The following is a 14,899-nucleotide window of genomic DNA, read 5'->3' on the forward strand; positions in this document are numbered from 1 at the left end:
AGAGAGAGAGAGAGAGAGAGAGAGAGAGAGAATATGACCGGGGTCCTTTGAAAGCCACCTTCCAATACAGTTCCTGTATAAGACTTGTTTTCAGTGCATTGTCACCAGCTGTTGACTCCCAGAATGCTGCTCAGTTTCACATCCTGCATGGGTGCACCAAATACCCTTCCATCTGCCCATCCAAGTATAGAGCCAAATCCAACTGGAGACATTTTGCAGGGTTGAGAGAACTGAGATAAATGATGCCACCAAGGCAACATTCCCTTTTCCACACACTATTATTATTATTAATTATTTCTATTGCTGCATCTCTCCATGTGTCCTTCAGGTCTCCTCCTCTGGAGGCACAGCCATCTCCCCAGTCACGCTGCACTGAGTTCCTCACTGCAACCGCCCATTGCTAACTCCTCTGCAGAGAATTAATGGCTGGGTTCCCTCCCTCTCCTCTGGCAAGCCACCACACCCACTAGCATAGCTTCTAATTTGTACTATTCGTGAGGAGAGGGAAGTCCAGTCTGCCTTTGCTGGCTCATAAAAATGTAAGAACCAAATAGTGGTCTAGATAAGCTACATAGTCCCCAGCCCAGAAAAAAGAAATATGTGAAAGCGATCTAGTGACTAGAGAAGTGGTGACAGACAGGATAGCCAAGCACATCAATTGGGTATAAGTCTTATAGAAAGTCATGGGGAGAATTAATATAGTCCAAGGCCCCTCCATGCTAAGTTCATTTGTAGGGAATTCCAGGGAAGACAGCAGCTGGAGGGAAGTCAGGACAATATGGCTCCAGTGAAAACACACTCTTAGAAAGCCTGTGGGAAGCCAGGGCTAGCGTGTTCCAGGGGTTCCAGGCCTCCTGTAGATCTCCTGGGATCTGATCGCTCTGAAATGCTACCCATATGACTCCCAAAAAGAAGTCTGTGACAGGATTGCTATGGAGTTCCCCCTTCCATGTCCTCTTCCCATGGATATTTCAAGTACATGGTGACTTGGGCTCTGAAGAGGAGATAGCGCCCTACAGCTTAATGCCTTTTATTATGCAAAGGAAGATTTTTCCCATCTCCACCTTGCACTAGGCAATAACATTTTCCTCCTCACACATACATTGAAAAATGAACGTTTCGTGTTTGTTTTGTTTTCCCCTTGCAAAGATGCTTTGCTTTTGCAAACAAAACAAGGTACAAGAACCCAAGTCACAAGGGAAAAGAAGACTAGAATAAATAAAATAACCCTTGCCCTGTGAAACACTGTCTTGGCAGCAGATGAAGTCCCAAAGGGCATAGAACAGATTAAGAGCAATATGTGAAGAATTATTGTAGATAAAGCGACATTTCAAACTATGCAAGACAGACCACAAGGAAATATACTGTCAGGGACAGCCCTGCACCGTAAAGGGATGGAGCAGCTGACCTAATAGGTGTGTAATAACTCTGACTTCTGTGATTTTTGTGAAAGACATGGGCCAGATACTTAGCTGGTATAAATCAGAGTAGCTTTCTTATGGTGAATGGAATTATACTGATTTACATAAACTGAGGAACGGTCCCTATCTCTTTACATCAAACCATTGACATATTTCTGTATCATAACTATCAATTATGCCTTGAGTTGTTCCAAAACGTAATAATAGAATAGAGAAAAACCTACACCACTGACTATTTTCCTAGCACTAAAAATGATTAAAGGGTGCTGTAAGTCATGTTTAAACAATGTAACAAAATAACTGGAGATAGTTATTTTACATTGTTTACTACAATTCACTACTGTTAAGATTTTTACAGGCATAAAAATCATTCTCTTAATTAATACTGGGTTGTTAAAAAGAATCAGATGATGAAAACATCCCAAGTTATTATGAATTTGATGTTTTTCCGATAGTATGCTCTATTAGCAATCTCAATGAATTAGGGAGACAAAAGAAGAAAACTAATATCTAGCTATCTGTCCATAGTTTAAGGTACCTATTGTGCTAACTCTAATTACACTTTTAGTTGCGTTTTCTAGGTTGAACCTGGGACCTGTACATCAAAAAAACCCACTAATTGTTTACATAAGCATCTTTATCAAATATACGAATAAACTAAAATATAATAATGTATGTAATGTACAACCCAGTATTTATACTATTGGCAGTAGATCATAATTACTTAAGTTTTGCACACACACCCACACCCACACACCCATATATGAGTACATATAGGTGTAGATACAGTTAGGGTTGCCAACATTGTATTTTTTTTAGCACCTCCTCTTAGCACTTAATAATTAATACTCATCTACATTCGCCAGAGGTATTTCTTGCTGCTTTTGCAGCACTCAGCAACTCCCAATCTTGTTGTACAGAGATGAAGCAATCTTTGCAGGATAGAGTCAGGAGGGGGTCTGTGTGGCAGGGGAAGTGGACAGGGCTCTGCGCAGGTGGTCTCAGCTGCCAGGACCAGGCTCCCGACCCTTCTTGCTCCCATTGCTGCAGCTTCCACCAACCAGCATTTATGCTCCTCTGCTGGGGACATTGCCAGAGAATCTGTGAGCAGAAAGGCTACACCCTGGGAGTACAGACCCCCAACAGACAGAGCTCTGACCCTGGCCCTTCAGCACAGCCTAGGCCACAGAGCCTTGTCCACTCGTCCTGCCAGACAGAGCTTGCGCAGGGAAAGCAGACAGGGCTTCACTCAAGGGCTGGAGTCAGCAGAGGGCCCCGTCCAGCAGGGAAACTACTCACAGGTGCATCTTTCCATTCCCCCTCTGACCCTGGCCCTTCAGTGCTGTGCAGGGAAAGCAGATGGGACCGCACTCATGGGCCAGGGTTAACAGGGGTGTGGAAAGATGCACCAGTGAGTACTGGCCCCTTGCTGTTGAAATACAGAATAAAGGTGTCCCATACTGATTTAGTATGGGACAGGCAATTTTATATTTAAATAAGGGACATCCCTTGTAATATGGGACTATTCGCAATCCTAACTACAGTATACATGCCCACACACTTATGAAATGCGGCAAAATAATTTAGGTACACTGGGATGTATATATAGTATATTATATATATACACACATACTGTACATATATACATATAACTTTAGTAATTATAACATATAGAAAAATATTATTCATTAACATGTATAGTAATTCATTTAAGTAGCACTACATACAAATGTGTTTTATTATTTCCTAAACTTTGGCTTAGCAAATGTGCAATTCATAGAGAGCTAAACAGACAAGAAACATGAGGTGAATAACTTTTGCTGAAGACTCCATTAAATATAGAAGTGCAATTTCTGGCAACATGGTCCATTGACAGCTATTCCCAAAGGAACTGACACACCAACAAGTGGCATGCTCTGAAACTGTACTTAGCATATCAAGGTACAGACATACCTGTATGGTGAGACAGTTGCTCTCAATACCCCCATCAGCAGAAAGGGATTGTTGCAAAAGAGCCTGCAAAGTTAGCTCCTTATTCACAGAGAAATCTGGTTACTGTAGCAACCCTACAACAACCCAGGCTGGCCAGTCCTCTAAGAGTCAGTTGATCTTCCATCAGCCACAAAGAAAGAAAAGCAAGTTGCAGAGAACTTTTAAACCCTCTGGTGACGAAGCTGTCTCATGAGAGATAGAAATATAAGAACCCTTGTGGCCAAAGTTAACCCGTTTTCCCACTTCCACTTCACATAAAGCACCAGCCTAGAGAAACCCTTTCCAAACCAGCCCCTGCATCTGATCTCTTTCCCCAGTACAGTAACTGAGCTCAGAAGCAATGTATCAGGACTATCCAGGAGAACAGGTTTAATTGAGAAAGAAACCTTGGTAATGATACTTAGCACTTATGTCGTGCTTCCTCTCCAAAGCTCTTTGCAAACAAAAACTAATCCTAACTAATCCTCCCAACACCCACTGGTGTTAGGGGGAGAGGTATCATTATTAAATCTCTACAGCACCACAAGAATTCTTATAGCTATGTATAAAATACAGTGACAGGCCAGGGGTCCCCTAGGAGAATGTGGGCTCATGCATGTGGACGTAGAGGAGGGATACACTCAGGGGTTCATCCAAAACCTACTCAGGCTAATGGAAGTCTTCAGCGGGCTTTGGATGGGGACCTTATTGGCTAGAAGAAGAAAATGTAGGCCAACATATCAGTGCTATCCATTCTGTCTCTTTGGGCCCAACTCACTGGCTAGGCCTCTCTACCACAAGCATTGAGCTTCTCCAGCATTCGGCCAGTCTCAGACTGGCACTCCAGATCTAGGGCACCTGCCTCACTTCACTCCCTCAGGACCGTGATGGCAAGCAGACTGAGCAGCTCCTAAACTCCAAGCCTTTTGGCATTAGGATAAAACTTGTTTGGAGAGATAATCATAGTCCCAGGGCACCGAGAGAATGGGGGAAATAAAACTGCTTCCCAGCTATTCTAGGAAACTTCTACTTCCCCAGGAAGTTCCCAGGAGCATGATGAACTCCCGATCCCACTTCCTACGACCTTTCCCCCGCATCACTGACTTTTAGAGCTAGTCAGAACATCGGGGCAAGGAAAGAGCCAAAAAATATTCACAGAATTTGATTTCCATTTGCCTAGAGATTTTCACTGGTGTTGAAATTCTCCAACCAGCTCTACTTACTTTAATGCTGTTGCTCATTGTCTGGCCTCCTTGGGATCCTGGGGGCCAGCTCCCTGCCTGAGCCTCACCTGGGCTCCCAGCAGCTTCCTTCAACTTCTTGCCATGCTTCTCCTCTTCCTTCCCCGAAGCACTCCAGCTCACTCTTCCCACCCAACAGAGTCCTCCAGATTCCCAGCCTCAAGTCCCTCCAGTTCCCCTTCCCACCCTGAAATCTTCCTAGTCACTCCTTCATCCAGTGTCTCCCCTTCCCACTGGTTCCCTCCCTCACCACCATATCCTGTAGCCTATCCTCTCCTTCCCCCAGATCCACAGCCTCACAGCCCTCCCCTCATTCACTCTGCTCCCTGTCCCAGTCACTGCCCTTCCCCCAAATATACCTCCACAGCTTCCTTCTTTCTCCACCCAGCCTTAACTCCTTTCCCTACTCCTTCTCCCTGTCTCTCAAATCAGGCTGTCTAACCCTTTCCCATTTCTAATATCCCTCCCCAACCCTGGTCTTCCCTCCCTAACCCCTGTAAGGAGAGGAGAGGCTGCTGCTGCTCCCCTATCCACGGATTTTTTTTCTGCCCCATTGGTAGTTCAGCACTGTCCTTGCAGTCAGCCTCACCGGAAAGACTGTGAGACAGATCTGCCCAGACAAGGAAGTCAGGATCTGCAAGGCAGAGAGCCAGTCACTTCCTGACCACTCACCTGCTGAGCTGCCAGGAGAGGGCAGACTCTAGTAGTTTATGGGATTGGGCAGGGGGGAAAGTGTGAAGTAGCTCAAGCTCCACCGGATGTGGGAATAGCAATGAGGCAGAGAAAGACACACAGGGGTGTTTTGCAGCCTTTGGAATGACCAAGACACTTCTGTCCCCTCTTCCCTTGGTATAGCTGGAAGCATCCCCCCCCCCACCCACCATGTTTTCAATAGAAAACTTAACAAGGTTTTCTTTTAAGTTTAGTGTTTACAAATAATAAAAAAGTGTATAGGGAAGAGATTGCAGAATTATAAACATCCCATTCCAGACATGGAGGGGGTGTGTCCTGCTTGTGGTGCTGCCTGCATCACCCCCTGTAATTACACCCATGCATCCAACACACGCCTCTCCTTTCTGTACAAATAGGCACTTAGGCTTTCAAGAGGATATTGGAAAAGCTGCAGCAGGACAATCCCAAGCCGCCTTGGACAGGGACAACAGCAAGATCACATACCACAGGGCAACAACTATGCAAAAGCCAGCTCCCCACAGCTTCTGGGAACAGCTTCTTATACTGTGCATTCCAGTCTGATGTTGCCAGCCAGCCATATGCCAGTTTTTCTTTCTTTCACTGTAGTTTCCTTCAGCTGCCACATGCTAACACAAAGTTCCTCGCCACTCTCTGCAGCATTGCAGCCAGACCATCTGCCTTCTCCCACAGGAGAAGTCTCAACTCTGTCTGAGCATCAAGTTTGAAATATCTGGAATTAAAGGTTCAGATTGTCAACTCAGCCCTTCACCTCACAGAGAGACATTGCATGCTATTCAATAAGGACAAATTTAAAGTACTCCACTTAGGAAGAAACAATCAATTGCACACATACAAAATGGGAAATGACTGCCCTGGAAGGACTAATGCAGAAAGGGATGTGGGGCTTGTAGTGGACCACAAGCTAAATATGAGTCAGAGTAATGCTGTTGCAAAAAAAGTGAACATAATTCTGGGATGTATGATCAGCAGTGTTATAAGCAAGACACGAGAAGTCATTCTTCCACTCTACTCCAGCTGAGGCCTTATCAGTATTGTGTCCTGTTTTGGGAGGCACATTTTAGGAAAGATGTGGACACACTGGAGAAAGTCCAGAAGAGAGCAACAGAAATGATTAAAGGTCTAGAAAACATGACATACGAGGGAAGATTGAAGAAATTGGGTTTGTTTAGTCTCAAGGAGAGAAGAATGAGAGAAGGACATGATAACAGTTTTCAATTATATACACATTTGTTACAAGTAGGAGGATGAAAAATTGTTCTCCTTAACTTCTGAGGATAGGACAAGAAGTAATGGGCTTAAATTGCATTAAGGGAGGTTTAGGTTGGACATTAGGAGAAACTTCCTAACTGTCAGGGTAGTTAAACACTGAAATCTCCATCATTGGAGGTTTTTAAGAACAAGGTTAAACCACACCTGTCAGGAATAGTCTAGTTATTACACAGTCCTGCCTTGAGTACAGATGACTGGACTAGATGATCTATTGAGGTCCCTTCCAGTCCTACACTTCTGTGATTCAATGGTTCTACTTTAAGTGCATATGGTTTGTCTGGATGAGTTCTTGAAAACAAATGTGCACAGACGTGCAAAGGTACATGTGCCCATCTGAAGATGCTAAAGTCTCATTTGCTCAGCATGAACATCTAAAATCTATCTATCTCTGGCCTGCCAGTATTTCATGTCTCAAGATATATATACACCTAAAAGTCTCCTTAGAATTAGATGGGTACAAATGTGCTGGAGATGATTCTTAGGAACATCCTCTTAAAGTTCTGCCACTTAACTGATGTAAGTGTTTGAATGATATCCCTGCCCGTGATGGAGACTAGTAAATGGCTCCTGGAAGAGAGGCCTCCTCCACGAGGGTCATGAAATTACTACTAAGGAGCATGTTGTTTGCCTCTGGAATGCTCTTTGAAATAGCAGTAAGTGACAGGTCATGTCTGATAGGAGGTCCAGACTTTTATCACCACCTGCCTTCTGGTTGCATATGTGGGTAGAACTGAGAAAAAATTTTCAACAAAACTCTTCTCAGCAAACAAAAATGTAGATTCAGGGACACTGAAACATTGTCAATTTGTGTCAATTTCACCAAGTTGTTTGATTAAAAACAGACAAACAAAATTCCAGAAGTGTCAAATTGGTTTGACATTTTCAGAATAAAAATGTTTTAATTTTTCAGTTCAGAATTATTTTTATTTTTAAATTTCCTTTAAAAATCCCAGTATATTAAAATGGTCAAAATTGAAATGAAACATTTCGTTCTGGCTGAAACAAAATGTTTAGTTCAACCCCAAATTAAGTTATTTTGACTTTTTTGATCTGCCAAAAATTTAAAATAAAACAAATTGTTAGGTTGATCCAAAACGACAATGTTTTAATTGCCAGAGAACCAAAAAATCCATTACTTGCACAGGTCTACGTATGGGCACTATGCTACAGTATATTTATAATTCACGAGCATGTTATAAACATTCCCAGTTAAGGGAACTTAATCTAAATGTGTTGCTAATGTATTGGTCCTGTTTATGACAAAGATTTCTGTGTTTAAGGTAAAATAAACAGATGTTTTTGTGTATATTTTACTTTCCTGTGCCCAAGTCAAGAACAAAACAAAGTTTAGGGCTGTATTCTGCAAGGTACTGACACTCTGGCTTTAATCCAAACAAACAAATAAGCAAATATGCAGACATGCATGGATAGTCATACACACAGTACCTGTCCCAGCTATTTGTATCATTTTCATCTTCCATTGCACAAACACCCTGAGCATGCACAGCCACCCGCTTTAGAAACTCCTCCCTCCATCTTTTGCATCCTGAAATACACACACAGGGATTTGTGCCCACACAAGCTTTTGAAAATTTAGTCATAACTAGTGAGTCATAGGCAGGTCCTTATCCTCTAGGTCTCATTTCTCTCCCTGTAAAATAAAGGTATTAATATTTACCTACTTTTCCAGGTGTGGTGAGAGACTTAATTTATGCTTGCATAACACTTGGTAAATGTAAACAGCTAGATAAGTGATGACTATGGTATTTCTACTTAACCCTGCCCGTCTCAGGGTGAAAAAAGCCACTACTAGGCCTCTGCACCATTTAGATACTATTTTGATATCTTTTGTGGGACTCTAGTTATGCATTGGCCATGTGATAGTCTTCTGCACAGGGGACAATTCTACCCTCCAGTGTGCAGACCCTATGCAATGTCATCTGCACCACTAAACCCCAGCTGGTTCAAACAAATGTGGGGTCATTTGAGAAGGTATTTGGTTGGATTCCACAGCTGTAAGACTCAAAAACCATTATATGGCTTGCCCCAAAGTCCTATGCTAAGTCAGAGGATGGGAGAGGGATAGGTTAGTGTGTCCAGACTTCTCTGTTTTGTAGAGGGAGTTGGTGAAGAGACACTTTCTTATTAAACACAGAGTTAATCTCTGAAGAGCCCCAGAAGGACAATGCTGTAGGGTAAAGAGCCAAACTACAAAGGAGTCTGAGGGGCAGTGTCCGAGGGAGCAGGGCCTCTGTTTTGCTCTGGGTTTCCTACCTAGAAGTACAGAACCCCATATACAGCTGACCTTATGGATCTGTCTTGGATCTTTGTGTCATCAGACTGGAGACAGCAGAGCTGACTTTGAGGGACTGCACGGGGCAGGAGCTAAGCAAGAGGAGCAGACAATGAAATTGGACTGGGGAGCCACAGATTGGAGCAGCCCTGGTGGTTTTGGCTTTGCTGGACTGGAGCCAGCAGACACAGGAGAGCTCATCTGGCCATCACTGAATCTCTCTGGATTAATGAAGGAGGTTTTAGGTGAGTGGGGATTAACTTGTGAATAATAGTTGGGCCTCAAACTGTATGGTTTGGCTCATTTTTATTTGCAGATAGGTGTGGTTATTGCATTTTCCCCAAATAACAGGTATTTGTTATATTCATATTCCCAAGTATTGCTCAGTGCTCACAATAGAGGAAGAAACATCTATAAAGGCAACCTGGTAGACACAAAGATTGCACACATTTTATTTATTGTAGAAAGTGTCCTCTGGACACTTAAATCCAAGTTAAGCCTTGCAGGGGTGGCTCCAGCTTTTTTGCCGCCCCAAGCGGCGAAGTGGGGGCGGGGGGAAGCCGCGATCGGCACCAGTCCTACCACACCACTTCATTCTTTGGCAGCAATTCAGTGGCAGGACCTTCGCTCCGAGAGGGACCGAGGGACCCACCGCCAAATTGCCGCTGAAGACCTGGTCATACCACCCCTTTCCATTGGCTGCCCCAAGCACCAGCTTCCTTTGCTGGTGCCTGGAGCCAGCCCTGAAGCCTTGATTTCGTTCACAGTTCTTATGCTGTCTCTCTGGAAAGGGATGAATTTCCCCTTTATGGAATAAGTAGACTATCCTAATTAAATCCTGAGTTCAAAATATGAATTCACCCACAAACTCTAGGTTCAAGAATATAAACTACATCCCCTAGCTTGCAATTATACCAGACTCGCATCCTCTGTAGATCATACAGACACTGAGCCGTGTATCACAAGAATACCCCTTGAATTTTGTGAAGGCCTAGACCCAGATCTGAATCTGACCTTTGGAGCTGATGTCTAACTCTGATACTAACAGCTCTAGGATTCTTTAATGTAACTGGCCATTGTTGTGGGAGAAAATAGCAGCTGCACAGATTCTGCAGAGCAAGAAGTATTAAAGATACTGGGCTATTTTTTGCAGTTGCACAAGCCATCCTCAGAAGAACGCCAAGAAAGTGGGCCAAGGTTATTTGGCTTTTGTCATCATGTTTTAACCGTCTTGTTCTGAGCATGTACAAAGAATATTAATTGGGAAAAATTGGGAAGCACTCTTTAGTATTGAATTCCAAAACAGTGTGTGAAAGGGCAAAGGAAAATGTTAAAGAATCAGCCTTATAAAAAACCACTATCTGAATATCATCAGTGGATTGGGTAGTAAGCAAAGGGAAAGCTCTGAAGCACTGAAGTGACAGAGAAAAATAAGAAAAGTAAAGACACAAGTCCAAACAGACACTAAAAATGGCAAACAAAATTAAGAAAGAAGGAGGAAAGGGAGATATTAAAGTCATCAGATCAAATGCGGCCCAAAATGTAGACATTGTAAACATGTGGAATTTGCCAAATCTACAGTAAAACCAATTAAAAAATAAAGTTAATAGAAGCATTTCTCTAATAATCAGCATTGCCACTACCACCTCATGGTTTTATTGCAAGTCTTGAAATATCTGGTTTGTTTCCTAAAGGCCCCATCTTACACACTCAAGTGAGAATCTCAGCTTTCTTTTGAAAAAAGGTAAGTTTTAGACATCATGGTTGTGGAGAAGAGCTTAAATAGATACCTGTGACAGGGAGGTCCACTCACCACTAGGATGGCACCTCCTTCTGGCCACTCTGGGAAATAGCTCACAGGGTCAGCGCCCCTTCCCATGGTTGCACGCCATCCTCCACCTCTGGGTCTGTGGCCCCTCTCTCACTCCACAACCTGCTGCTGCCTCTTTGTGACTTGGCCTTCTCGCCAGCTCAGCAAATGTTGAAAGTCCCTTCCCACAAACAGGTTCAGGCAATCTTCCTATTCATTGCCCCACTAGTACCACTTCCCCAGTGGCTGGTTGGGTAACCAGGGTCCACCTCCTACTCCAGATTCCGGTTCAAGGACCCTCTAGTCAACAGTGAAGCTCGGTTCTACCCCAAACATTGCTGCATTTCCCAGAACCCTTTCCTAACCTTTTGGCTCTCTCTTCCTTCTCTGGGTCTGCCAGCTTCACCGGTCCCTCCTCCCAGGGAGCAACTGTAGGCTACATGTCTCTGCAGGCTCCAAACACTCCTCCTCCTCCTGCCTCCCAGGGAGTGACTGCAGCCTTTCCCAGCAGCCGCCTTTCTACTGCCAACTTCCTGTTATTATAAGTGCAGCCCACCTCATTCCTCCACAGCTGGGTGGCTCCCTGAGTCCCAGGATTCCTTAGCCACCTGATTCTTCTCAGCTGTGGCCTGTTGAGTTAATTAGCCCCCTTCTTAATCTTCATTAACCCTTTCAGGGCAAATGTGGGGTGAACACTCCATCACATACTCTCTTCCTCAAGACTGCAACCCTCAGGTGGGCAGGTACCTTCTCCCCTGGAGCTATCACAGCTGGGCCCACAGCTCATCTTGCTCATGCTCCAGGTCTCTCACCAGGAGGAGCAACTTGTCATTCTCCTCTATGGGATCCCTGAATGTCTCTCTCTGGAACTCTGAGTCTTCACGCAATACTCACAAGGTCAGCTTGGTAGCTTCCAGTTTCTCCTATAGACCTGGCTCGTACTCTGGAGGCTCTTCTCACAGAGTCTGAGTTCCCAGCTTGCCTCAATTAATCTTTGTATTAGTCCCCATATCCTTCAACTGGACCTATAAAGGACTCTTCCTTCTCTCCGATCTCTCTTTTCTCTTCTCCCTTTCGGCCCTTTCATCTACACCACTTTAGTCTACCCCCACCTTAGTGTATCTGGCACTTCCTCTTGGTCCTTTCTGGACCCCTTGCCCTTCTCCGGGCTTGTCTCTTTTTTCTCTTGTCTCCCATTGGGACTCTGCTCTTCCCTGGGATACTGTTCTGTTGTGACTACTTCCTCACATGTCCTGGTTCCCCACAGGTGAAACAAGTGTTTTTATATTTTTTGTGGCTACAGACTAACATGGCTACCCCTCTGATACTTGGTACCATGGAAGGCACTGAATTTAGCCGTATGAAGTGGAAATCCATCAACTTCATGAAAAAACTCACACAGATACAGACAGACATCTTCCTCTCCAAGTGCCAACAGATGGCCATCATACCAAATGGACTGAAGGTAAAAAATCCATTGCAGTCGACATACTACACTGACTATGGTGAGAGACTGTGCCACACACTCTCAAAGAAACTGAGGAACCACCTGATCAGCATCCTGTACAGCAAACAGGAGAAGATCAAGAATGAGCTCTTAAAACTGGAGACTCTCATACAAAGCCAACCTGCCACACAAACTTCCACGTGGCTGGACTTTACAAAAATGAGACAAGCCATTTACAATGCACACTTTACTTCTCTACAGAGGAAAAAGGACAGTAAACTATCTAAACTCCTACATGCCACAGGAGGCTACAACAGTGGTATCCTTTGTGATGTTGTTGACATGAACTGTGACCGTATAGTTCATTGTTGCAACCACTGTTATATATTTGCAGCAAATATTGTGCAAAGGTTGTCGTGTGAGGTGTCTATAAAGAGCTTATGATTTGCTGGTTATAATTATGCTATCTGTATGTGTGTACCGTTTTTGTAGTTGAAGTTATGAATAGGGCTATGTACTTGTATGTCAATGTGTTTGATTCTAAATAGTGAAGCATTTGGTCAGCTTCTTGAGAAAGGAATTTGCAAGTTGAGTGCCCAATCAAGAAACACTTAACTGACAATGGACCTTGGGAGATTCCAATCCACATAAGAAGTCTTCCTGGGAACATTCAAGATAGCATATGAGCAATGGCTGCCGCCTGCAAACTGAGTCATGCGTGGACATGTGACTTGCCCATGTGACTCCAAACTCCATCTTGCTGCTGGGATTTTCCACAGTAAGAACCACGAGGTGTCCTTCCACTGGGCAAAGAATATAAAAGGCCCTGGAAACCCCTCCATTTTGTCTTCAATCCTGCTTCTGACTTCTGGAGGAAATAGGTTTGAAACAGAAGCTCTGAACAAAGGACTGAATGGCCCATCCCAGCTGTGGATTTACTCCAGAGACTTGATTTGAACCTGCAGTTTATTCCATCACTGCTACAAACCTGAACCAAGAACTTTGCCATTACTGTATGTAATGGATTCCATTTAACCAATTTTAGGTCTCATCTATATTTCTTTCTTTCATGACTAAACCTTTAGATTTTAGATTCTAGAGGATTGGCAACAGCGTGACTTGTGGGTAAGTTCTGACTTGTATATTGGCTTGGGTCTGGGGCTTGGTGCTTTAGGATTGGAAGAATATTTTTTCTTTTACTGGGGGGAGGGATAGCTCAGTGGTTTGAGCGTTGGCCTACTAAACCCAGGACTTTGAGTTCAGTCCTTGAGGGGGCCACTTAAGGGTCTGGGGCAAAATCAGTACTTGGCCCTCCTAGTGAAGGCAGGGGGCTGGACTCAATGACCATTTTGGGGTCCCTTCCAGTTCTATGAGATAGGTATAGTTCCATTTTTTTATTATTATTATTTTTTACTGGGGCATTGGTTTTCATAACCATTCATCCCCATAACAAGCGGCACTGTCTGATGGTGATACTGGGAAACTGGCATGTCTAAGAGAATTGCTTGTATGACTTATGGTTAGCCAGTGGGGTGAGACCGAAGTCCTCTCCGTTTGGCTGATTTGATGTGCCTTAGAGGTGGAGAACCATCAGCCTGGGGCTGTGACTGCCCTGCTCTAAGCAATTTGTCCTGAATTGATACTCTCAGTTGTGTCCCACCAAAGGCAGCATCGTTACACTCTTAACTCACCCAACAATATCGTTAATCTATCCAACCACACACTTAGCCTGGCAGAAGAGTCTGTCCTATCTCGGGGACTCTCTTTCTGCCCCACCACCCCCATGCACATGATACAGTTCTGTGGTGATCTGGAAGCCTACTTTCACCATCTCTGACTCATGGAATATTTTCAACACACCACTGGACAGTGCACTGACCCACAGGAACCCTCTTACCAACACTACAAGAAGAATTCTGCATGGTCTCCTTCTGGTGGTCGAAATGACAAACTGGACTTCTACATAGAGTGCTTCTGCAGACGTGAACAGGCTGAAATTGTGAACAAACAGCATCACTTGCCCCACAACCTCAGCTGTACAGAACGCAATGCCATCCACAGCCTCAGAAACAACTCTGACATTATAATGAAAGGGGCTGACAAGGGAGGTGCTGTAGTCATCATGAACAGGTCAGATTATGAACAGGAGGCTGCCAGGCAACTCTCCAACACCACATTCCACAGGCCACTATCCTCTGATCCCACTGAGGAATACCAAAATAAACTACACCATCTGCTCAAGAAACTCCCTGCTACAGCCTGGGAACAAATCTACACAGACACACCCCTAGAATACCCCTGGTTGATGCTCTATCTGCTACCCAAGATCCATAAACCTGGAAATCCTGGATGCCCCATCATCTCAGGCATTGGCACTCTTACAGCAGGATTATCTGGCTATTTGGACTCTCTCCTCACACCCTACGCTACCAACACTCCCAGCTATCTTCAAGACATCACCGACTTCCTGAGGAAACTACAATGCATTGGTGATCTTCCTGAAAACACCATCCTGGCCACCATGGATGTAGAAGCTCTTTATACCAATATTCCACACGAAGATGGACTACAAGCTGTCAGGGACAGTATCCCCGATGAGGCCATGGCACACCTGGTGGCTGAGCTTTGTGACTTTGTCCTCACCCACAACCATTTCAGATTTGGGGACAACTTATATCTACAAGTCAGCGGCACTGCTATGGGTACCCACATGGCCCCACAGTATGCCAACAT

General features: G+C 44.3%; 1 protein-coding gene across 3 annotated transcripts in view; it reads right to left on the bottom strand.

The window, feature by feature from the left end:
- The window catches only part of CD36 (CD36 molecule), a 73,822-nt gene that overhangs the window by 47,837 nt on the left and 11,086 nt on the right, over positions 1-14,899 (bottom strand). For 2 of the 3 annotated variants that reach the window (XM_034765680.1, XM_034765688.1), the window contains exon 1: positions 3,375-3,544. The exons of the other annotated variant lie outside the window; for it this stretch is intronic. The gene's annotated coding sequence lies outside the window, so the exon portion shown is untranslated. Of the gene's footprint in view, positions 1-3,374; positions 3,545-14,899 lie in introns of those variants that run through there. 3 annotated transcript variants of the gene reach the window in all.

The sequence above is a fragment of the Trachemys scripta genome, chromosome 1 (genome assembly GCF_013100865.1).
Source record: "Trachemys scripta elegans isolate TJP31775 chromosome 1, CAS_Tse_1.0, whole genome shotgun sequence".
NCBI lineage: Eukaryota > Metazoa > Chordata > Testudines > Emydidae > Trachemys > Trachemys scripta.